General features: G+C 34.6%; 1 protein-coding gene across 1 annotated transcript in view; it reads right to left on the bottom strand.

Annotated features, from left to right (window-relative positions):
• UNC13C (unc-13 homolog C) overlaps positions 1-27,446 on the bottom strand; it is a 469,738-nt gene that overhangs the window by 156,726 nt on the left and 285,566 nt on the right.

Genomic DNA, 27,446 nt, shown 5'->3' with positions numbered 1-27,446 from the left:
CCAATACAAAAAAAATACAGAAAGAAAAATTAAATGGCAAATTCAATCCTGTAATATATAAAAGAGGATAATATTGGGTTGGCCTAAGTGTTCATTTAGTTTTTTCCATATTATGGCTCTAGTAGTGCTTTGTTGTCTTTAACTTCATTTCAGACAATTTTGCTACATTATATAGTAAAAGTTGTCATATAAGCATGCATTTTTTAAAAACTTATCAAAATTGGTGAATTTTTGTGCATTCATTTTAATACTGCAGATGGAAGAAGATGCACAGCATTTTTGGCATATTATGCTTTATTATTTCAAGAAAGGTGAAAATGCAACTGAAATGCAAATAAAGATTCATGCAGTGTATGTAGTAGGTGCTATGACTGATTGAGCATGTCAAAAGTGGTTTGCGAAGTTTCTTGGTATCATTGACATTTTGGTCAAATAATTCTTTGCTATGGGGCAGTCTTATGCATCAGAAGATGTTTAGTAGCACCCCTGGCCTCTATCCACTAGAAACCAATAGCGGGAGATAGCCAACATACTCAAAATACCCAAATCAATAAAGTTATTGGTGAAAATAAAAAAGTATGTCTTTTATTTTATGGAGAAAACATAAAAGACTTTTTGGTCAGCCCAGTACATCATGACAAAGAAAGTTTTATCACAAAAATGTAATTTTGGTTCAACATTCAAAGTAAATCCATGTCATTTATCACATTGAGAGACTAAAGAGAAAAATTTTACCAGATCAATAGATGCAGAAAGGTATTTCACAAACTTCAACATGCATTTATGATTTTTTGAAAAAGCCCTAAAAATTAGGGACTAAAAGGAAATCTTTTAATCTTACAAAGAGAATTTATAAAAACCTACAGTTTAATTAAGGAAGATACAAATAATGGAAGCATATGCCATGCTCATGGACTGGAAGAATTAATATCAAAATGTCCATACTAACCAAAGCAATTTATAGATTCAATGCAATCCCTATTAAGATATGAATGACATATTTCACAGATATAGGACAAACATTTCAAAAATTTATATGGAACCATAAACAACCCTGAATAGCCACAGCAATTTTGAGAAAGAAGAACAAAGTAGAAGGGATCACAATATCTGATATCAAACTATATTACAAGGCCATTGTAATCAAAACACTCTGGTACTGGCATAAGCATAGACACATAGATCAATGAACAGAATGGAGAGCCCAGAAATAAACCCAAATCTCTACAGTCAGTGAATATTCAACAAAGGGGGTAGAAGCATAAAATGTAGTAAAAATAACCTCTTCAACAAATGGTGTTGGGAGATCTGGAGAGATACATGAAAAAAAAAGAAAGAAACTTGACCACCAAATTACACCATACAGAAAATAAACTCAAGATGGATAAAAGACTTAGCCCTGGCTGGTGTGGCTCATTGGATTGAGTGCTGGCCTGTGAATCAAAGGGTCATAGGTTGGATTCCCAATCATGGCACATGCCTTGGTTGTGGGCCAGGTCCCCAGTAGGGGGCAGGAGGGAGGCAACCACACATTGATGTTTCTCTCCCTCTCTTTCTCCCTCTAAAATAAATAAAGAAATAAAATCTTAAAAATAAAAAGATGGATAAAAGACTTGAATATAAGTTGCAACACCATAGGAGTCCTAGAGGAGAACATAGGCAGATAACTCTTAGATATTCCACGCAACAATATTTTCACCAATATGTTCCCAAGAGCAAGGGACATAAAGAAAGAATAAACAAATGGGATCTCATCAAAATAAAAAGCTTCTGCATGGCTAAAGAAAACATCAACAAAATGAAAAGGGAATCAACTGTATGGGAAAATATATTTGCCAATGATAGCTTGACAAAGTTCTGATCTCCAAAATATATAAAGAACTCACACAACTCCACTCCAGGAAGAAAAAGAACCCAATTAAAAAATGGGCAAAGGACCTCAACAGATACTTCTCTAAGGAGGACATAAAGAGGGCTCAGAGACATATGACAAGATGCTCAGCATCACTAGCCATCAGAAATACAAATTAAAACCACAATGAGATACCACTTTACACCAGTCAGAATGGCCATAATAAACAAATCAACAAACAACAAGTGCTGGCATGGTTGTGGAGAAAAGGGAACCCTAGTACAATGTTGCTGGGAACTCAGACTGATACAGCCACTGTGGAAAACAGTATGGAACTTCCTCAAAAAACTAAAAATGGAGCTACCTTTTGATCCTGGAAATTCCACTGCTGAGATTATACCCTTAGAATCCTGAAACACCAGTTCAAAAGAACGTATGCACCCCAATGTTCATAGCAGCACAGTTTACAATAGCCAAGTGCTAGAAGAAACCTAAGCGTCGATCAGTAAATGAGTGGATCAAAAAACTGTGGTATAAGACAAACTGACAGTAACCAGAGGGGAAATGGGAGGGGATAATGTGGGGGAAAAGGGAAAGGATTGTTAAAGAACATATGTAAAGTACACAAGGACAACACCAAAGGGAGGTAGGATTGAGGGTGGTAGGTGGGGATGGCTGGGGTGGGGTGGAATGGTGGGGGGGAAATGGAGAAAACTATAGTTGAACATCAATTAAAAAATAAAAAAATAAAAAATTTGACATTAAAAATAACTGTGGTACATTTACACAATGGAATACTACACAGCAGAAAGAAAGAAGGAGCTCCTATCCTTTGCAACAGCATGGATGGAGCTGGAAAGCTTTATGTTACGTGAAATAAACCAGGCAGTGAAAGACAAATACCATATGATCTCACCTATAAGTGGAACCTAATCCACAAAACAAATAAGCAAGCAAAATATAACCAGAGACATTGAAATGAAAAACAAACTGACAGTAACCAGAGGGAGGGAGGAAGGGAAAATGGGGCAAAGGAGGAGAAGGGTCATCAAGGAACATGTATAAAGGACCCAGGGACAAAGCCAAAGGGTGGTAGGATTGAAGGTGGGAGGTGCAGGAGGGTGGGGCAGAGTGGTAAGGGGAAAATGGAGACAACTGTAGTTGAACAACAATAAAAAACCCTACAGTTTATATCATACTTAATTATCTTATATAAGGACATGATCATGGCAATAATATTTATTCTCCCTATGTCTATTAAACATTGTACTAGAGATCCAAAAGACTGCAAAAGGGCAAGAAAAGACATATAGATAACAAAGAAACAAATAACTCTTTTGCAGACAATGTGATAGTCCACAAAGAAAATCTCTAAAAACTCCAAAAAGTACTGAATAAGTTCAACATTATCACAGACTACAAAGCCAAAAGTAAAAATTCTTGTATTTTGATATATTGGCAATGAACCATTAAAAATTGAAATTAAAATAATAGTATTATTTACAATAGTACTAAAAGCTATAAAAAAATTAGGTATAAATCTAAGAAAATATGTTCAAGATTTACATTAAGAAAACTATAAAATATTAAGGACAGATATCAAATGAAACCTAAATAAATGTTGAAATAGATTGTATTTCTGCATTGGCATGGTCACTATTGTTAGAATGCCAGTTTCTCTCAAACTGATTTACACAGGTGGGGCAAAAGTAGGTTTGTAATTGTTTTTATGGAAAATAATATAATAATTAGTAAATAATGCTACAAGAATAAACTGTTTTGTGTACTCACAACTATAAACCTTTTGCTCTACCCTGTAGATACAACACAAACTCCATCAGAATTCCAGCAGGATTTTGTTTTTGTAGAAATTGACAAACTGATTCTAAAATTTCCATGAGAAAGCAAAGTAACTGGAACAGCAAAGTGATGTTTTATAAAGTTGGAAGATTCACATCATTTGTCTTCATAGATTACTATGAAACTACAGTAATTAAGATGGTGCATCTCCAAATACAAGGTCAATTAACTTAGAATAAGATGTTATAGTAATTCAATGGAGAAAAGATAGTTCTTTCAACAAACTATACTAGAGTAATTGGAGATACATGCAAAAAAACAAATAAACCTTGAACCATACTTTACAACATATAAAATTTTTACTCAAAATGGATCACAGACCTAAACACAAAACCTAAAACTATAAAACTTCTAAAACAAAACATAGAAAGTCTTTACGACCTTGCATTGGACAATGATTGCCTAAAAGTACAAGCCATGAAATAAACTATTAATAAATTAGAATTTGCTTCTAATAAATACTGTTGAAAAAATAGAAAATAAGCAATAGGCTAATAGAAAACAATTTGTAAAACACATATATGATAAAGGACTTGTATCAAGGATATACAAACTATTCTCTGGGCAAGTGATTTGAATGATCTTTAGCAAAGAAGATAATTAGAAAATATGCACATGAAAATATGTTCAACATTAATTATTAGATACTTTCAAATTTAAATTACAATCTGATACCACTTCATGTCTACTAGAAAAGCTTAAAAACAAAGCAAAACCTTAGTATACCAAGGGCTGAGAGAATGTGAGGATGCAGAGTTGTAATTCTGAAACATTGCTGCTGAGACTGTAATGTGTTACAGTCTCACTGGAAAACATTTTGGTAATTTCTTATAAAGTTATATAAGAAACATTTGGACATTGGACATTTACTAGCAGTCCAACTCTAGGAATTTATCCAATATAAATGAAACTAATATTTATACCAAAAGCTGTTCATGCTGCTTAACTTGTTTTTATTGTTGTTCAGTTACAGTTGTCTCTATTTTTCCCCCATTACTCTGCCCTGCTCTACCCAACCCCCACTTCCCACATTGAATCCTTCCCCACAAGTCCCTCCCCCACCCTGCTGTTTTTGTCCATGGGTCCTTGACTTGACCCTTCCTGTTGTTTCCCCCATTATCCCCCTCCCTTCTCCCCTCTGGTTACAGTTGGTTTGTTCTTTATTTCCATGCCTCTGGTTCTATTTTGCTCGCTTGTTTATGTCACTGGAAACTACAATTAATGTCTTTCAGCTGATGAATAAATTAAAAAACTGTAGTAGATTCATGAAATGTAATCTACTAAGCCATTAAAAGGCAGAATATCAATACATGTAACAACGTGAAAGACCATGGAGTGAATTATGCTAAATGAAAAAAAAGCTGAACTCAAAAACCTCTATACCTTATGCTTCCATTTATAAATCATTATTAAAAAGGTAAAAATATGGGAACATAAAACATATAGTAATTGCTAGGACCTTGGGGTGGGGAGAGGGATCGACTATACAGGAGCATGAAGAAACTTTAGGGATAATACAATTTTTTGTATCTTAATTTTGGTGGTAGTTACATTACTATGTTTTCTATTTTATCATTTTTTGCTCTTCCTATTTTGTACCTTCTACTTTTTTGAGTTCAATATGTTCCTCCTTTTCTATCTACTCATGCAAGGTATTTAATTTTTTACCTGTTTTCCTTTCTACCACGTATATGTAAGATACGAATTTCTTTAGAAATTGCATTTAGAGGCATTTTAAAATTCATATGTTGTATTTTCATATTTAGCCAGTCAAAATATTTTACATTTTAATGTTGATTTTTTTTTTAACTTCCAACTATTTGGGGATTTCCTAAGTTGCTCTTTCATGCTTTAGTTAAACAAAGATCAAAAACACATCCTTAAAAAATATCATCTTTTGAAATTTGTTAAGATTTGCTTTACACCCCAGCATATAGTTATTTTGGTAAATAGTCTTTATTTTCAATCTGTTTCCTTGAAGTTCATTCTGCATATTTTTTTCTGGACTCTCCCCATGTTTACTAATTGTCTTTACAGTTGTGTCTAACATGCGGTTAAATCTATGTACTGGGCCATTAATTCCATTGGTGTAGTTTTCATTTTTAGAATTCCTATTTGATTCTTTCAGTAGCTTTGAGTTCACTCACTGCTGAACCTTTCCACTTTGCTACTTCATTTCTTAAATATATTAATCATAGCTATTTAACATCTGTTTCTAAATTCCACTACACGTATTAATCTCTTATAACACCTGCTTATTTTTTGATTAAATAAAGAACGTTTTGTATGTGAAAAAATTTGCATATAATTTGAGTGTTTGGATTATGTTAGTATTCTTTCAGAAAAGTGCATTGGGGTTCGGAGAGATGACCTTAATCCATGTAGGGGCGGAGCTCATTCAGAACATTTGGTCCTACTCACTCCTAGGATGTACCCCTTTCACAGCCTCCAATTATGCCTAGGGTCCCATTACTCTAGAAAATGAATTTTAATTATTCACCTATTGTTCTACTATTCAGCTTTCTCAGTTTTTTAGCCTATACTGTCTGTCTAGCTTCTCACATTCTCCCATTTTGTCTCTAGGCAAATCAGTCAGTGCCTCTAGGGGAGGGAGTTGACACATATCTAACATGTTTTTCTAGTAAGTACATGCAAATATCATAAAGATGTGAAGAAATTCATGGGAATAAAAAATGTCAAGTCTATTCTAATAGTTATGCTTGGGCAAGAAGTAAAGGGAATTGGATTCAGGGAGGCATATGTACACATAAAGCTTCAAATGAATTTGTGATGCTTTATTTTAGGAAAAAATCTAAAAACTATAAATTTGGCTGCTAATGCATTTAGCATTTAATAAATGGCATTCTTTAATAAGTAGCTATTAATTGAAGGCCTAAGATATGTTGTGTACTGTGCTAAGAACCAATTACATACTACTGAATAAAATAGGCCTGGCCCTTGCCTTTCTGAAGTTTACAATCTCACTGTGTATACATGTGTGTGTGTTTGTGTGTATGAACTGTGGTAAGTCCCCTGAAGAAAACCACAGGGTGAAAAGATAGGGATGGTTGTAGGAAACAAAGTTTTTTTTTAATATTAAGTGTTTGGGAAAAACAACCACTCATGCTTGGTTCTCAGGAGCTGTGACAGCTACTTACTTTCAATGGAGGATCACTTCTGCAACCTCTACAGAAATGCAAAGTAACAGGAGCAAGTTTGACACGTGGGGATTCAGAATTTTGGTATCAGGCACCAGCACTGGTAGAAACTTGGATTTTGCTGTAAGTGACAGTGAGTGCTCTGATATCCCAGGGAAACAGAAAAAGAGCAACATGGGGAACAGCACCAGGGAGAATACATAGAAAAGAAAAATGAAGAAGATTAACTGTGGCTGAGAGGATACCAAGGAGCTAGATCAAAACAGGAGCAAAAAGAACCAAAAGTAATGACTAAGTGGATATTGTTTTCCTATTTGATTTTTCACCTTAGGGTTGATATTACTTCAAGAAACATGGGTTAAATTAAAAGGAAAATATTGCAGTAGTAATTGTAAATTACAGAACATAATAATGATAAGAGGATATGATGCAAAAAATATACTGGTGCAGTCATTCCTAGAAATTACTTGAAGAAAGTAAGAGTTGTGTGTACCTGTAAAGGAGGATGAAGCTTAATTGGTGGAAGAGATAAGCCATGCAGCTCAGTTAACTGTTGTAATCTCCATAAAAAAAGACTCTCAAGGTGACTTCTAAAGTATTGTTTTCTTTAATCTAGAAGCTTCAGTCAGATAACTTCAAAATAAGGAATCTGAAAGGAAGTTTTTAACCTCAGGATTTCTCACTTGCATAAGTAATGTCAAGTCTGAGTTTCATTTTTGAAAAACTGGTTTAAGGGTTCTCATTAGTGCTATTAAATCCTCAACATGGCAAAACCTAAACCAAAACCAAACTACCATTTAAAATAAAAAATGAGCCCTGGCTGGTGTGGCTCATGGTTGAATGCCAGCCTGTGAACCAAAGGGTCACAGATTCGATTTCTAGTCAGGGCACATGCCTGGGTTGCAGGCCAGGTCCCCAGTAGGGGGCACATGAGAGGCAGCCACATATTGATGTTTCTCCCTTCCTTTCCCTCTCTCTGAACATAAATAAATAAAATATTTTTTAAAAATAACACACTAGAAAAAATACACAAAATATAAATGACAATGAGATAATATTATTCATGTGAAAAGAACTGTTACAAACCTATAGGAAAAAGATGAATATTAGAGAAAATGGTTAATGAGATCAATGGACAGGTTAAAAGAAAAAACACAAAAGCCTAATAACAATAGAAAAAGACATGTTCAACCTCCCTAATAGTCAAAGAAATTATTTTGATTAAAATAACAGTGAACATTTTTTACTGAAAAGAATTCAAACGAGAAAGCACTAAAAAACTTAGGAGTTGGTTGAACATGATTTCTAAAAGTTATCTAATGACTATAGGCTCCTGGTGCTCATGCTCTTCAAATACCTGTGTTACTCCCAGGCTTACCTCTTCTGCACTCCAGGAGTCCCCTCTATGGGCTGCATCATCCTAATGCTATATAAAAACTACAGAAATAACATACAACTACTAAAAAGAATAAGGCAGATATGTTTGGACTGACATGAAAAGATGTCTACCAGGCAGTATTAATGGAACAAAGCAAATATAGATTAATAGCATGTACAATACTTTCCAATAATTTGCAAAATATATATAAAATAAACATTGTTAACTGCATATCTATACTTAATATGTGTGGAAAATATTAGCTGAATTACTGAAAATTTGTAAGGCTTGGGGGAGGAGAATCAGAATTGCTTTCTGTTTATTTTCTTCATAAAAGTAAAAACCTAAACATTAAAACTTATTTTTTATCCATATAGTCCTATGAAGCTAAATAAGATTATTTTTGTGATAATTTTTTTAAAAATAATATCCCTTTTGAAGTAAAATCAATGGGAATTTTACTATATAAGTTTTCTTTGAAAGATGAATTAACCTTCATGTATTTCTCATAAAATTCTTATTTGTTATTATTCTTATTTTACAAATAAAAAATAGGAGGTCAGGATTTGAGCCTTGAACTGTTTTTCAAGCTCATGATCTCAACAATAAAGAATTATATATATATATATATATATATATATAATATATATACTATACATATTTGATACTTAGAAGAAACATAAAGATAACTTTGGTTATATTTGTTTTAGACTCAGGATATTAGAGATTAAGAAATGTGTCCTAAAACACAAAACAAATCAATGGGAGAATCAGAGATAGAGCTTATGTGACTTGACCATATTTCTTTTTTATAATTTTTAATGACACTAACAATAATTCCCAAGCATTAAAAATATCTTCACAGCCTATGTATTTGCCTATTAATTTTGCCTTAAAATATTTAGAGTTCAAAATACTAGCTTTGTATTATATTCAATAGTTTTAATTTAAATTTAAATCTCAATCTCTACTTGCTAAACTCTATGCTGAGACAATCTCTGTGGTCTGAGATATTTTCTGATAGCTATTTTAGAAGAAGTTCTGCTTATAGCACATTATGATACCCTGGTTTTGTATTTGGTTGTGCTTACCATTACCTATGGAGATAACAAATATTCTATGCTAGAAAAATAGAACTCAGTGCTTTTTTATTTACTTAATAGTTGCAGAGATTCTCCTGAAGTCTGTATTTTTATTTTACTTTGCTACCGTTTTATGGTATTTTTGGGCCATTTGGAAAGACTCTTCTGACTCTTTCTTACATATGTTCTAGTTAAATTTAAAAAAGACAAAAACAAAAATACCATTTTAACTCTAAATGTAAACAACAAACTGAGTTATCAACTCTGCCACAATCCACAGCATCTTCTCTTTTCTACTCTCTTGTGGATTCCTCCTTTGACATACCTGTGGCATTTACCTGTCCCTGCCCTATTCCTTTTGTCACGTTCCTAATTCAAGCCTTTAGCTTCAGTTGCCTCAGATCAGCACTAGCCTGTTTATCTATTTGCCTTCATCTCTACCTCTTCTATTACATCCTCCTTATTACTACCTAATTTACCTTTTAAAAACACAGGTCATAGTACAATATTTTCAGTGAGCCTCAGCTTTAAAACCATCGATTATCACACATTCAGTAACACAGAGAAGTGATTCATTGATGTATCTTTCCTGGCCAGTGATGATCAGACATTAGCTATATCTTCTATCTCCACTTTCCATCACTTTCAACGTTCTAGCTGCACAGATTAATCATAAATTCTCAATATACCAGTGTTCCATGTCTTATGATTGTTTTTCTCTGTCCTCTCTCCTCAATTTTTACTGTGATAGTTAATCACAGATCAACTATCACCTCCCTCTAAAGTGTTCCACTACACTCAAGGCAGAATTGAAAATGATTAATTAGCTGTGAAGGGTAAGTGCAAAGAAAAGTTTATAATAATTATAAACTGAAACATATCTGTCTTAATATTAAGAGTTAGTGATGGTATTAGAGCTTTTTCACTATATAATTTTATAATTTTTCTGTGACACAAGGTTTAACTTACCTAGTATAATTTTATTGACATTTGTTTTATAGTTCAAAACTGAAGAAAATAATATTATTGTCTTTAACCAATTTTGTGTAACATTAGAAAAAACTTTTTCTCCCCTTAGTATCTCTTTACCACCAAATAATATGAATTATGCTTACAGAGTCATACACATGAGGGAAGACCCCAAAAAACAGAATTGACTTCTGGAGAGCAGGCCCCTTGTGGTATAGGCTTCCCTCACTAGGTGAGTGTTCTAGGAACCCATCTGCCTTAGTGTACCAGCTGGCATTGTTGTGAGAGACTGTGTTCTGCTTCAGTGAATATTTTTTGAAGACTCTTTCAACACATTTACAAATTTCTTGTTGGGTGACTTACAAGTACACCTTCCCACACCACATTGTGCTGAGTGTTTAGCAGTTTTTTAACAAAAATGGCATGAACTCCAGGCCCTACCCTTCCTATTCAACCAATCTTGCCCCAAGCAACTTTTCTTAATTTCCTTTGGATGAAAAAAGTCCTCAAAGGGAAATATTTTGCTGGTGTGGAAGAGGTGAGACAAAAAACAGCAGAAATACTAAAGGGCATCAAAATCAATGAGTTCAAAAACTGTTTTGAGCAGTGGAAAAAAGTCATAATAGGTGCATTGCATCACATGGAGAGTGTTTTGAAGGTGACTGAAGTTTAAACATGTAGGAATAAATACACAATTTTATAAATACATTCTGTTTTTTGGGGGGAGGGGGAAAGTAGGTATCATATATGCTCCCTACAAGGTTTAGACATTTCCAGGATCTAGGGTACAACCTGGAGACAACATCAGCAAAACTAACACTTTTTAAACAATTTCTTTGCTTTTACCTACTTACTGAAAATAGAGGAGAAAAAATTTACAACTCTAAGCAAAACAATACAGATGAAAGAAGCAAATCAGTACTTGGAGTGAGAAGAAAGACATCTAATATTTCTTACTATGGATTTTATGAAGCTGGCTAGATTTTGTTCTCAATTTTTAATGAACCACAAATAACTGTGTTTGAATAAGAGTGTGTTTTGCACTGTGTCTAACTTTCCTTTGTAGATTTGCATACACAATCTCACTTTGCCATGAAATTTTATGTTTTATCTGTGTTGTATATCAATACCAAATTATGATTCAAAAGGCAGAGTTGTTTTTTTTCAACACACTGTATAGTTGAATACTTCTGCTTTTTTAGGGGGGCTGACTAAGAAGTCTATGCCATCTTCATGTTTGCTGTAGGCTTATTTGCTGTAGTTTCACACAGTCCTAGCCAGGACTGTATCCTTCGTACAGTCCTCACTAGTATAATGTAGTAGTTAAGCCTCAGTCCAATCCAAATGATAGTGATTTGATTTCTCCTCTGGTATTTACTTAATTTACCCAGTGGAACAGTGAGTAGTCTCTTTAAAACTCTATTTCTTCATCTGTCAAATGGGGACCATAATATAATAATTGTGCAATTTGGGATTATTTCTAGGGCTGTTGCTAGGGTTCAATTAGATTTTACATGTAACTACTTTGTGCAGCCACTGACAAACAGTGAACACCTGATGAATGTTTACTGATAATGATGATAAAACTCCGACTATAATGTAATATACAGGAAAATACTTAAATTCTACTGGTTTAGAATTTGAAAACTATTATCACAGCAACTGAATGGAAATTTACGTTTGTATTTGCTTGTTTTTTAGTTTCTAGAAAAAAGAAAGTTGCTAATAAAATTAATGGTAATAAACTGATTACAGAGGGAAATTTTATGTACTCACAGGAATAAAGTAGTTTCCCAAACTTCAGAAATCTCTAGCTATACACTAACAATTTATATGCTAATTACAAAAAAATTCCAAACTGTGATATGAGCAGGACAGAAAGAGGTTTTAGCTTTCCACAAGTGTTTCCTAACCTTGTAGAAACTACGATCTGTACTTAAACATTAAACAAGTACATATACAGGATCTGTCCAGAAGGTATCCAGCCATGTAATATGAGCAAGACACTTATTGAAAAAGACACAAGATATAACACACACACTATATAGGACAATGACAACTCAGTCCCCTCAAAGTAGGCACTTTGGGACCTCACAGAGTTCTCCCAATTGCCATCAGCTGCCCCATTGCATTTTCCTGAATTTCATTGGCAGCCTGAAATCCCTTCTCTTTCAAAGATGAGTTTAGTTTTGGGAAAAGCTGGAAGTCACAGGGCATGAAATCTATGCTTTCAGGGGGCCGAGTCACCTGGGTGATTTGATGCTTTACCAAGAAACAGCACATGAGCATGCGTATTGTTGTGATAAAGCTGCCAACCACTAGTTGCCCATAGCTGTGGCTTTCTGAATCATCTGAGTATTTTCTACAGAAGAATATTCAAGCTTAATGTAAAATTTGGTGCACTCTACTCAGTCATTTTGAAGGACACACAGTACGTATGCTCACTCAACAGCGTCTACCACCCCCACTGATTAGTACAGTGAACTTGTCCTTGTTCAAGCATGTCCTTCCAATCCACTCTCCTTGGCTGCCACATTACATCAATGTTGTGCTAACTGTTCTCATTGTATTAACAATGGCTGAACTTTATCCATCTAAATGTGAGCCTCAATGCTGACATCTGATACCTCCTATAACATGTATACTAATTATTCATACTTTAAAAATAAAACTGACCTCTCCTCATACTGGTCTGAGTTTGTGAGGTTTTGCTACACAGAAATTAAATTTTTAAAAAAAGATTTTATTTGTTTATTTTTAGAGAGAGAAGGGAGGTAGAAAGAGAGAGAGAAAAACATCAATGTGCGGTGGCTCGGGGTTATGGCCTGCAACCCAGGCATGTACCCTGACTGGGAATTGAACCTGCAACACTTTGGTTCGTAGCCTGCACCCAATCCACTGAGCTATGCCAGCCAGGGCCAGAAATTAAATTTTTTAATGTATAGTCCCACTTCTTCATTTTCAATGCAGCTGTAACTTAATCTATCATTTATAAAAGGAGGCTTAATGAAATAATTGACCCATTTCAACATTATTTGAATGTCTCCTGTTTTTAATTTGCAGCTATCAATAAAAAGCATTAACATTTTAAACCTTGAATCAACTTAATAACCCAATTTATTGGCTTACAAATCTCTTAGTGAAATAAGGAAAACAATTTACCATTGTCAAAATCTGATAGTACTGATTAATTATTCACAACATATATAATCAGAATCCATTAAATGTGAAGTATTATTTTGATATGCAAAGTTTGTCTTTGGAGAAAAGTGTGCTTACTGTTACAATTGCGTAAGCAGTGGTTCTGTTATAGCATCCTCTGTGATCCACCATGTAGTCTGTCTGTGAAAATGATCCATGTGCATTTGAGAAGAATGTACATTTTGCTTCTTTGGGGTGAAATGTTCTGTAAATATCAAGTCAATTTGATCTGGAATGTTGTTCAATGCTGCAATATCCTTGCTGATTTTTTTGTTTGAAAGAGCTATGCTTTTTTGACAATGGGGCGTTAAAATCCCCTACAATCCGTATATTGCTGTCTATCTCTTTCTGAAGTCCTCCAAGATTTTCTTTATACATTTAGGTGCTCCTATATAGGTGCATATATGTTTACACAGGTTATATCCTTCTGTTGGACTACTCCCTTAAATATTGTATAGTGACCTTCTTTGTGTCTTAACATGGTCTTTGTTTTGACGTCTATTTTCTCTGATAGAAGTATTTCTACTCCAGTTTTTTATTTCATGTCCATTTGTATGGAATATTATTTCCATCCCTTCACTTTCAGTCTATGTATACCTTTTGTTCTGAGGTTGGGGCACTTGTAGACAGCATGTATAAGGGTCATGTTTGTTGTAGTATCTGTACAGTTGAAGGTTCATTATCATAGCCACAATTCAAGAGACATTTAGTTTGTTGGACTCTTTTCACATTATTAAAACAAAAAATAATAACCTTTGTTACTATGTTCTCCATTTAAGAATACTTGACATACATTTGTGCAATTAACTATCAGTATTATAAAGAGAACAGCTGAGAATAAAGTTTAAGTTAGGACTCTACTAGTAAAGTATCAACTAGCCTTTCAAGTTACAGCTATGTACGAAAGGAAAACTAAAACATATCATAACACTGTGGTTAAGGATGAAAGTCAGCTTAAGCATCTGGAGCATGAACTCATCTAATTGGACATTTTCTGTGGTGATAATTTTTCCTTTTGTGCTTAAGTTCTCTTGTACCCAAACCAAGTGGATCACCAATGCCATTTAATCCCAATCACTGTCTCATCCCCTCACTCTTTTCTTTATGTACGTTTACAACCTAAGGAATTATTTTAATGAACTCAGACCTTTCAGAACATATTTAACTTAAATGTAAAAAATAAAATTGGGGATAGATCAAGTTAACTATTAAAATCAGCATTTTGTAAGACAATGAAAATGTCACCTGGCAGTAGCAAGGGACAGGGAGATGGCCAGAAATAGACTACAAGTCTTGGGTGATGTACCTAGAAGGAATAATAATAGGAATTTACTGAATTCCGATAATTATTTCTCAGGTGACTCAAGCACTTCCAGGTTAAAGACCTGGGTAGAACCAGTCCTCAGATTTACATTGCTGGGTAGGAAGGCTGGGCCAGTAGAAGAGAGGAGAGCATGACATCTTCAGGGCTTGTACACAAAGCCAGGCACTGGGCTAGGGGCTTTTACATTCATCACCTCCTCAAATCCTGAAAATGATCCCATGTGTCACGTTTTTACTTCCCAATTTGTTAAATGTTAAAAACAATCTTAAAGTTGTAAAACTTTTCTAAGGTCCAATGGCTCAGCAGACTGATCTCACTCGGAAATGTTAGATCACTAAGCTACTCAAGCTACCCTCCTCTTTGCATACTTAAAATATAGTCCTCTTTCTTTATTTTTACTTTTTACCTACATGCAATAGTCTCCCCTTATTCATAAGAGAAATGCTCCAAGGCCCCCATTGGATGTCTGAAACTGCAGATAGTACCTAACCCTTTATGCACTGTTTCTTTCCTATACATGCATACCTGTGATCAAGTTTAAAATAAATTAGGCACAGTAAGAAACCAACAAGAATAACCAATAATAAACTAGATGTGATCCCTCAGCAGCTGGACCGATAACCTAAATGTCTATGAAGTGACTAACGGGCAGGTGGCGTAGACAGTGGGGATACTCTGAAGAAGGACAGGGTTCATATCCAGGGCAGGACTGAATGGGGCATTGTGAGATTTTGCCACGCTACTCAAAATGGTGCACAGTCTAAAACTTATACTTTTAAAAATTTTTGGACCTTTCCATTTATGGTAGGACCAGAGGTTACTGAAGGTAACAAACTACCAGTAAAAAGCAACACTGTGGTTAAGGGGAGAGTACTGCATTCATCTCATTAAATATTTTTTAAAGTTACTATAATAAAATAAGAATTTGTCTTAGAAGGAGAGAAATGAAAGGAAAATAAGGATATAAAAATAAGTGAGGGTAGACATAGAAATGCATGCTGCCGAACTCTACAGAGTTATTACATGTGGGTCTCAATGCTGACATCTGGCAACTAATCCACAAAAGAAAACCAATCATTTTTATGTATCCCAATTGCTTGGGAGGCAAAGTTCCTTAAAGAAGTGAATTCTGAGAAAAAAAAAACTATTTCATGGTTTCTCCTAAGGGTGTTAGTGAGTTCACTCTATATATTAACATTTTTCTGCAACAAATAAATTGCATACATATTTTTCTATTGGTGTATATACAACTGTACCTGCTACCATATGATACACTTGGTACTTCTAACTTCTTGTAATTATTGGTAAAGATTTATCATGACTGGATCCAGATTAATACTAAAGTGTCAGAAGCCTTCCAGGTGGACTACGGGATTGGTGCCTGTCATCTTTCACACGGGGTTTTTTCTTTACAATTAGTCCTTTTCGTTAATTCAAAGGGTTGCTTAGATTCTGATTCTGCCACTTACTGGACATGTAACCTTGGGAAAGTGACCTACCCCCACTGTGCTTCAGTTTCATCATCTGGATTTGGGGATAACAGTACTGATGTCATTAAAATTACATTTAGGGTTAACTTAAGCTTTAAATTGTAAGAATGCTTAGTATAGTGCCTGGCTCCAGTGAATTCCCTATAATTCTGTATAGGGTGATGATAATATTTATAACATATAGACATCTAGGTGTGCCTAAATCATCTTGCAAGCATAATACATTTCAAAAATCCAAGATGAATCTTTTCTTTCCTCCATGATGTACAATGAAGGAGGTAGACAACTGAAATCCTCAGAAGTGGTTGACTTAGTATAGTTCTTAGAAAGCATTCTGTGTTCTTGCACTCTTAGAAAAATATTCTTGTTCTTCCCAGGTAATGTGTTGTTTGGGGAATTTGTAGAGAAAAATTTGATCTGTTTTAAAAGTCAAAAATGTTTGTAATTAACATTAAAAAACTTTCAAAATGACTTATCTTCTCTTTTTTTGTACCTTTAGTTAGGTAGTTTTAGCCTAGATTTTAGATTTTTTAAGATTTTTTAAATTGCTCATTTTCCCCACTGTAAACCTGACCTCTGCAGGCTGATTGCTTGTAGAAAATAAGTTTATTCAAATTAAAGCACCCCTTACACTTCAACAGCAACCTGCTGCAGTGGAACACATGTGTTGTTCCATATAGTATCATACTGGGTTAGTCATGCTACTCTGGTCACAGGGGTCACAGACTCAAATAACTATGAATAATTAAAAAGTAATTTTTGTAAGCATTACAAAAATTTTTACAGAAATTTTTGTTTCCTAATTACACTAGGACCCATATTTAATTTTGCACATATCTCTTTCCTAATTAAATTTTTGTGGCAATGACTTTGCATAGTGCCTGACATATGTAGAATATTTAATGTGAATTTGTTCAATTTGAATAATAATGTTGATGAAAAATGATAAAAATAAATAGAGCAGGAGAAAATATGGAGTAAAAATCTTTAAGAAAGAATTAAATATTTGCCCTATCTTTCCTGTATTTATCCTGCTGCAGGGTAACCAAATAAGTATCCCTAGTAGATAAAGGAAGTTTTTAATAGAAAAAGACTAACAAATAAATTTTTAAGGAATAACATTACAAAACCACAATCTTGAAGTCCCTGATGGAAATAACTGATTCTGGAATGATTTTTAAACAAATAAATGGATTAGAAAAGAGATCAATAGGAAACTTGGGAGTGGAGGGATCAAGCTGCCATAGCTGGTCAATCTTAGCATCACTATAGTGGAAACAATCAGACTTAATGGTGACACTTGATGTGATGAAATATGAAGTATAGAACCACCCATGACACTTCTTGAAAAAAATAAAAGGAACTGAAAGTTAGCCTCTAGAGCTAATAATGTTCAACTATGGCAAATATCAAGTGCGGAGAAACAACTTATACATAAAGAGGCAAGCAGAATGATCCAGAAGGCAGAACATTCTAAAGGGCAATGAACATGGTTTCTTTAAGGTGTCTGTGGCATGGATCAAAGAAAAGGGACAGGAGCTGAAGTAGAATGAGAGACTTATGACACATAACAACCATATGTAGTGTGCAGATCCTATTTGAATCCTGATTAAAAGAAACCAACTGTAAAAAGGCAGTTTTAAAGAAAAATACAGACATTTGACTATGGGACAGAGAGTACATGATACCAAGGCATCAATGTTACTATCGTTAGCTGTAATAATGACATTGTGATATGCAAGAGAGTAGCCACTATTTCTTAGAGATGAATACTGAAGTACATAGGAATAAAATGATAGAATGTCTGAGATTTGCTTAAGACAATACAGAAAAGAAAAGAAAAGGAAAGCTCAAGAGTATAGATGACAAAACTATGACAAAATCTTGGTAATTGTTAAATAACCAATTGCAATGACGTCATTGCATTGTCTTGATAAATTTTAGTATATGAACACTTTTGTAAAAATTTTTAAATATAAAAATAATTTATGGAAGCCACAATACAAGCAAATAAGTCAATAGCTTTAATACTTTGAACACTGTTAGTTTCAAGACAGAAAGAATAAAATGTAAATTCCCTGATCAAAGTAGTTTCAACCCAGTCTCCTGGCTGCAGCAAATGAGATATACTGTCTTCTAAGACATCCATTTCAAAAATAATGTCCTGGTTCATCCTACAGCCTTGAGAAAATGAATGCATAATATATTATTTTTGCAAATAATATAGCATATTTTGGAAAGTTGGACCCTTTTCTACCCAACACATTGGGTCCTCTAATACGTACTCTTAATGGAGAGAGAAAATAAATTGAGCCTTAACTCTATATGTACCTTTGGAAGAAACTAAAAGAAATCATAGACAATAATAAAACACATGCAAACTCACAAGATCAGAAAATTGATGAAACATATTTCTGCTTATAAATAGGTTAGCATTAGACAAACAGTAATTTACAGTCACTATAATTTAAATAACTTGACAGTAAAATTTTCAGAATATTAAAAAAATAAGATTTCTTATTTTCAATCATTTATAATGAACCTTCCCTACATTTCATTATATGTTGGGTTGATGCTAGTCTAAAGAACTTTTGCATATAATTATACAATTTCCTACTGTGTGTAAAGAATTCATGAAAGTCACACAGATAGCCAAATCTCTATATGTCCGAATATAACTCACTATGTACTTCCTTTTTCAAAATTACATACTTTCTTCAACTGATACTTCTTTCTGAATTTATAGTCCCACTTAATAGTGCCCCTATAACTACAGCATCTTTACTGTCTCTACCTTCTCCCTCAATGCTCTATTCAATGCAGTCAGTAAAAAGGAAAACAAACTCCATTTATCTCCTTGATATTTCTGAAATGTGATCTTCTCCATCATTTTTATACAAAGTCCTCATACTTTCCACTGGATTACCACTGCAGCCTTTTAACAGTCATTTCTACTTCTAAATAAAAAAGCACAGAAAAGAAGACAGTTTAATTTTAAAACAAAAAAAAACCCATAGAGTTTTAATGAAACCAAAATGTTTAATTTTCAGAAGACAAAAAATGTCTAGCCAGTTGGACAGGAAAAAAACAGAGAAGATATAAAATATCAAAGATGAGAGAGGGGAAATGAATTCAGATTTTACAGACATTCAAGGATAATAAGGAACGCCACGATTAACCATATGAGAGTGAATTTGACCACTTAGGTTAAATGGAAAAATTGCATGAAAGACACACATAAAAAAAACTCAATTAAGAACAAGTAGGTTTTGGGAAAACCAAAATGGTGACACAGGAAGCTCCTGAACTTCCTTTCATCCATGGATGTGCTAAATGCATGACTTTACATGCAGCATTTATCCTTGGAGAGAAATCCAGACAGTAGCTGAATGACTCCTACATATTGGCTTCATGAGAACATTTCCACATCAAAATGAGGAGATAAGACTGAGATACAGTCTTGTTATTAATCCCACCCCCCTGCACATTGCTATACAGTTGGGAGGGAAGTCCCAATGGCCACCTTCTCCCTGAGTAGTGAATTTGTACTGTACACTTAGTACCCCAACTTTTAAGGCTTCCATATGAGGGATGAACCTTTGAAACACCTAGTTCTGAGAGCCAGCATGGCTTGTGTGCATAAAACTCACAGGACCATACAAAAAAAGAAGAAGAAGTAATTGTTAATGTGTGCATGAGCACTCTCTGTGGCTGTCCCCTCAAGGCTCAGCCTAGAAAGAATAGGCAAAAATGCCCATCTTCTATTCTTTCCCTGGAAGGGGTTAGACTGCATATTTTACAAGCTGATGCATGGAAGCCTGGCTTCTAATTTAGCATGCATCCAGGGGATGGCTGAAATCCTCCCCAGAGCCCAGTGGAGCAAATGGGCACTTCTGTGTTCTCCCCTTTAGTTGTTCTAACAAGAAAACTAAACTGTCAGTATCTGCTAAAAGGAGCTTGTTCATACCTTTAATGCTCCAAATTTTATAGCTACTACCAGAGGGACAGGTCCTCAAATCACCTAGCTCTGACACTAAACAGAGCTTGTATTCATAAGTCCCATAGGACTATAGCAAACAAAGAAGCAGCTTTGCAACAGGTGCAGGAGTATCCCTTTTCGCACCTCCCATCCCTGTGGCTATATACCTGGGCTCAGTGTAGAGGGAACAGGCAAAAATGCTCATTTTCCAGTTTCTCTCTGGAAGGAGCTTAATTACATCTCTTCCCAGCTGTTGCTTAAGGGTCTGACTCTAATTAGCCTCTATCTAGGTGCTGGCTGCATTCCTCCCCTTTGGGACATTGACAGGTCTTGGCACACCCTCAACAATGGAAACCACTAAGAACAAAGACAGAAGCTTGGACTATCAAAAATTTGAGAGACAAACAGGAGCTCAGGCTATGCTGATTCATGAGACCATTCTTTTAAGCCTAAGCTGTTTTATCTAAGGTGGATAAACCAACACAGAGAGTTGAGGAAAATAAAGCAAGGGAATATGTCCTAACAAAAGAACAAGATAATTCATCAGAAAATGATCTTAATGATGGAGACTTCAATATAATACTCATAAAAATGTTCACTGATGTCAGGTAATCATTGCACAAATAGCATGAGAACTTTAACAAAAAGATAGAATATATAAAAGAAAATGAGAGACTTTTAAAAGCAGTAAGAGTAAAGCAACTTGTTACAGACAAGGAAATCCCCATAAGGCTATCAGTGGGATTTTCAGCAGAAAATCTGCAGGCAAGAAGGGAGCGAACTGATATATTAAAATTGAAAGAAAAAACTCTGCCAACCAAGAATACTCTACTTACCAAAACTGTCCTCTAGAATTGGAGAGATAATGAGATTTAAAGACTAAAACTGAAAATGTTTTTTACTAGCAGACCAATAGATATGTGAATCAATAGATTAAAGGAACAAAGTACAGAAATATACTCTTACCGACATACTTAAAGTTATTTTTTGACAAAGTTGCCACAGTAATTTAAAGAAGGATAATTTTTCTAACAAGCACAGTTGAAAAGATTGGATAAATATATGAAAAAATCCTAAATACTTAAACTCTATTATCATAGCATATACAAAAAATAACTTGAAATGAATCATAGACTTCAGTGTAAGACATCTAGAAGAAAACTGTGGTGTTACCAGTTGACTTTGGGTGTGGCAAACGTTTCTTAAATAAGACACAAAAATCCCAAATTATAAAGTAAAACCAGCAATAAATTAGATTACATCATCCAAAAAATAGCTCTTCAAAAGATACTAGTAAGAAAATAGAAAAGGTCACAAACTAAGAGAAATACCATCAAATTTATATTTGGAATATAACTTTATTTAGTATACATAAAGAATCATTACAACTCAATAATAAGAAAATAAATATTTCATTTGTGAAATGGCAAAAATATTTGAACAGACACTTTCCCAAAGCAGATATAAGGATTGCAAATAAGCACATAAAAGATCATCAATATCAATATTTAGAAAAATGCAAATTAAAACCACAGTGAGCTATCACTTTGTACCTGTTTGAATGACTACAATGAAAAGTCCAATTATACCAAGTGTTGGCAAAGTACAACCACTTTGTAAAGCACTTTGGAAGTTTTAAGAAATATTACACATGGGCCTACCATATGACCCAAGGGAAATAAGAGAATTTGTCAGCCCTGGCTGGTGTAGCTCAGTGGATGTGCTACTGAGATTGAGCATGGGCTGTGAACCAAAGCATCGCAGGTTCAGTTCCCAGTCAGGGCACATGCCTGGGTTGCAGGCCACAGACGCCAGCAACTGCACATTGATGTTTCTCTCTCTTTCTCTTTCTCCCTTTCTTCCCTCTCTAAAAATAAATAAATAAAATCTTTAAAAAAAGAATTTGTGTGTGTAAAACTTTGTAAACAAATATTCATAGCAATCTAATTTGGAAAAAAATCCCAATGGTATAGCCCTAAACCCTACTCTAGCCCTAAACCCTACTCTAACTAAGAGTTGAATGGATACGCATTTTGCGGTATATCTGTATAGTGGAATATCATTCAGAAATAAAAGGAGATGTAGTATTGATATACATACTTGAATGAATCTCTTTTTTTTGAGATTTTTTTTATTGTTGTTCAAGTACAGTTGCCTCTATTTTCCTCCCAGCACTCCCCCTCCCACCTCAGCCATCCCCACCTCCCACCCTGGATCCTACCCCACTTTGGTTTTGTCCATGTGTCCTTTATATGTGTTCCTTGACAACCCTCCCCCCTTTCCTCCCCATCATCCCTAAAAATAGTTGTAATGAGTAAAAGAAGACTAAAAGAATAATATATATAAAATAAGATTCCTTTGCAAAAAGGACAAAGTCTCTAAATCTCTAAACTGATTTATAGTGTCATAAAGCAGACCAGTGGTTATCTGGAATGGGTTGCATATGGCACATGGAAACAATTGGCATGATGAATATCTTCAGTATCGTAACTGTGGTGAGGGTTTCACAGCTAGATACATAATGTCAAAATGAATCAAATTGTGTACTTTAGACATATTCAGCCTATTACATTCAGTTTTACCTCAACAAATCTGTTTAAAAGGCAGAGACACTGACACCAAAAGCTCTAAAACCACTCTGCTTAATAGTTTTTAATTTCAGTGTGATAGAGAAATTTCTGCAAGCATCTAGAAAGCCACTTCATAAATACAAATTCTTAAAAAGTGAATAAATGTTGCTCTCAAAGAAATACTCTAGTACATCAATTAATCAATGGAGTAGCAACAGAGAGAACAGATACTGACTACACATATAGATTTACTTTAATTTATTCATTAGTTCAACCACAATATAATCCTGGTTATACACTAGTGTACAAATTAAAACAAATTTCTCTCCTAATATTTACATTCCACAATTATAAATTTTTATCAACTTTGAATAACCAAAAACTTATCATGATTTTTCAAAGTCATGGTTCATTCAATAAATTAGTTCAATATTTATATCAATGACACTGGAGCACTCTGAAAGATAAAAATGAGCCTGATACACTTAAATAGTTCATCCATATCCCATTGCCTCCAAAATAAAACTAAAAGTTGTTTTAACCTGACATGTCCTTCACAAATTGGGCTGTGCTTTCATCCTTTAGTTTAATAGAATACATGATGGATGCTTCCTTTATAATGCACACTTCTGTTGCCATCTTCAGATTGTGATTCCACAGATTTGGAGCAGGGCTCAGAATCTGTAAACTCAGCTGGCAACCCATGCAACCCTGACTTCAGTGGCCTGTATTTTCTAATTTGGGAAACACTGTGCTAGTCTAACTAGCCAATAATGTAATTAGGGAAGCCTAAATTTGATGACACGTTGTGCAAATAAAGACACAGGTGTGAATGAAAGTCACAAATTCAATATTGGCAACTCAGACCATATCTCACTTTCCAAATGAGTTCACTTAAAACATTGATTCAATTAAATAAGAAACAAAATAAAGTGATCCTTAATAAGCAAAAACATCTTTGGAATGTTCTCAAAATCTAAGCACGTACGATCATAAAATGTGGACTCCAAATAGAGGAAAGGCTTTTAGGTTTTTTAGGACTAAGTTTCACAGAAAAAAAAGTGACTCTAAACTATAACATTAAAATCAATAATAAAAAGTTAAATAAAGACATTTTTCTTCTTTCTGTGGCCATAGCTCATTTTTATACTTAGTAGACATAATTCAAAATTTATTTTTGCCATAATTAATGTATCTCCTTAAATAGAGCTATAAAATCTCTAAATATTTATATGTCTATCATACTATATGATTAAAAATAAATCTAGGAAAGATGAATGGTTCCATGATTTTTAAGTGTATTTCATTGATTATGCTATTACAGTTGTCCTAATTTTTTTCTCCCCCTTATCTGCCCTCTGCCCTGCACCCCCACCACCCTCCAGTATTCCCACCCTCGCTTATTTCATGTCCATGGGTTGTACATGCAAGTTCTTTGGCTTCTCTATTTCCTATACTCTTCTTAACCTCCCCCTGTATATTTTATGCCTACCAATTATGCTTTTTATTCTCTGTACATCCCCCCATTCGCCCCATCCCTCTCCCCACTGATAACCCATCATGTGATCTCCATTTCTGTGATTCTATTTCTGTTCTAGTTGTTTGTTTAGTTTTTGTTTTTCAGGTTCAGTTGCTGATAGTTATGAGTTTGTTGTCATTTTACCATTCATAGTTTTTTATCTTATATTTGTTAGATAACTTCATATCTTTAACATTTCATATAATAATATTTAACATTTCAATAATAAGGGCTTGGTGATAATGAACTCCTTTAACTTTACCCTATCTGGGAAGCACTTTATCTGCCTTTCCATCCATTCTAACTGATACCTTTGCTGGAGAGAGTAATCTTGGATGTAGGTCCTTGCCTTTCATGACTTTGAATACTTCTTTCCAGCCCCTTCTTGCCAGCAAGATTTCTTTTGAGAAATCAGCTGATGGTCTTATGGGCACTCCTTTGTAGGTAACTCTCCCCTTTTCCTTTTGCTGTTTTTAAGTTTCTCTCATCATCTTTAATATTGGGTAACTTAATTATGATGTGCCTTGGTGTGTTCCTCCTTGAGTCCAACTTCTTTGGGACTCTCTGAGCTTCCTGGCTTCCTGGAAGTCTATTTCCTTTGCCATGTTAGGGATGTTTTCCTTCATTATTTTTTTTAAATAAGTTTTCAGTTTCTTGCTCTTCCTCTTCTCCTTCTCGCACCCCATGATTTGGATGTTGGAATGTTTGAAGTTGTACCAGAGGTTCCTCAGCTGCTCATCATTTTTTTTTGAATTCTTGTTTCTTCATTCTGTTCTGGTTGAATGTTTCTTTCTTCCTTTTGTTCCAAATGGTTGATTTCAGTCCTGGTTTCCTTCCCTTCATTGTTGGCTCCCTGTGTAGTTTGCTTTATTTCACCTTGTGTAGCCTTCATTTCTTCCTTCATTATCTGACCACACTCAATTAATTCTGTGAACATCATGATTACCAGTGGTTTGAACTCTGCATCAGATGGGTTGTCTATCTCCTCATTGCTTAGCTCTTTTTCTACATTTTTGATCTGTCCTTTAATTTGGGTCATATTTCTTTGTCTTGGCACACCTGTTGTGTTGTAAGGGGTGAGCCTTAGGTATTTGCCAGAGCAGGGCAACCCTCTTTGCTGCATTGTGGTGCTGTCTGTGGGGGAGGGGTCAGTGAGAGAAAAATGCTGCTTGCTTGCTCTGCTGTAGCCCCACTTTCCAACAAACTCTCCTGTGAGACTGAGAGTTTTTTCTGCCTTCACAAACCCCACAGCATCTTACAAGCAGAGGTTTTGAGTTTTTAGTTTAACATCAGCCACCCCTCTTTGCCCATGTGGTCTGCAGCCTTGCCATTCGTCTATTCATCCTCAGCTGCTCATCTCCAGCCCTCCTACTGATCTGGATGAATGTTTCTTTAACCCCTTGGTTGTCAGAATTCCTTGCAGTTTGATATTCTGGCAGTTATGGTTTTTTATTATTTTTGAATTAGTTTTTATTCTTCATTTGGTTGTGTAAGGAAGCAAAGTGTTTCTACTTACACCTCCATTTTCACTAGAAGGAGCTGATTCCATGATTTTTTAATGGAAATTTTTCTAGTCACATCCTGATTTCTGATATTTGGTAAATGTAAAAATTTCTTTGATTAAAATTAAAATCCTTTCAAATAACTTAGCATTTTTCAGGAGATTTTTGCTTGCTTTCAATGGTCATTTATCAAATAGCCTGTCTAACCCCAAGGGTACAACCTTGAAACATGTATTGATCTTTCTATCTCTAGGAAATCTACTCTATCTATAGGAGAGCTCCAAAGGATGATTGAGAAAACATATATTTCACAAAGCTACCTAGGATGAACTGAGGACATGTGATATATTAAAAAAGAAAATCAAGTCCTGTATCATGAGAAAATAATAAAAGGTTAAAGTCTTTACAGATGATTATGAGGAGACACTCTGGATATCAGGCAGAAAAGGTGACTATAAGGGTAAAAGGGAGCAGAAATTATGGTTACATATCCAAGAGTGGACCAGTTTCTCCACAAAGAAGAATAATTTGGAGCAGGTAAAAATGGACATTAGGGGTAGAGGGATAGAGCAAAAAGGAAAAATGACTCATGGACCTGGACAACAGTGTGGTGATCATAGGGGGAAAGGGGGAATAAATAGGAAAAATGGTAATGGAAAAAATACAATTAAAAAAAGAATGAAGAAGCAGAAGAGAATAAAAACTTGGATACTTAAATTTACTTCTATCATTGGAATTTCAATTGAGTTCACACATAAGCAAAATGCCCCAAACTGTCTTGACCAGCAGGGCCATAGAGAATGAGAAATAAGAAAACCAGTTCTCCGTTGTAAGTCTGAATTTCCTTCATGTTCTACTTAACAGTTTGTATATTTATGCTATCCCTGTTGTCCATAACATGCCAGGTATTACCAATATGTCAGGATGCCCTCTCCATTAACCATACTGCAAGGGCTTGGTTGGCAGAGGCAGCTGCTATGTTGCTTGTATAGTCCTCAGTATTGGGAACAAAGTAAATACTAAATGTGCAACATTAAAGGTGTATTGGATCTTGGAAATTACCTAGTAATATGTCCTTATTTTCCATATGAGGACACTGAGACCTAGGGAAATGAAATAATTTGCCTGAGGTCTCATAGCTAGTGGTATTTTGATAAGTTGATGACTTTAGATAATTCTAGATTTTGGTCTTCTGTAACAGCCATGAATTTTAATTCATCTGCCTTGGCTACTTGCTCATATTTGTAATTTCTATGCATAGGGAGTAGGTTTAGATCGTTATTTGAGAAAATGGAATTGTTCTATTAAATATTGCGTTATATTTGTTAAATCCAGGATACACAACTATTTTGAAATCAGTTTTTTTATAGATCATTATTATTAAAAAGTTATATGTTTAATAGTAGTTTTTAACATGTCTTTAGTTTGGAATGGTGCATTTTTTCTTCTTTTGAGACAATGAATAGTTACAAAAGAAACCAGAGGAAATAAACCACTTTTCTACATCAAATAAAAATAACCCTTGGGAAATATTGGTCTTCACATCCAAAGAATCACACTCT

This window comes from Phyllostomus discolor, chromosome 1 (genome assembly GCF_004126475.2).
Source record: "Phyllostomus discolor isolate MPI-MPIP mPhyDis1 chromosome 1, mPhyDis1.pri.v3, whole genome shotgun sequence".
Classification (NCBI taxonomy): domain Eukaryota; kingdom Metazoa; phylum Chordata; class Mammalia; order Chiroptera; family Phyllostomidae; genus Phyllostomus; species Phyllostomus discolor.
The sequence above is the reverse complement of the archived record's forward strand: the minus strand, read 5'-3'. Positions and strand labels throughout refer to the sequence as shown.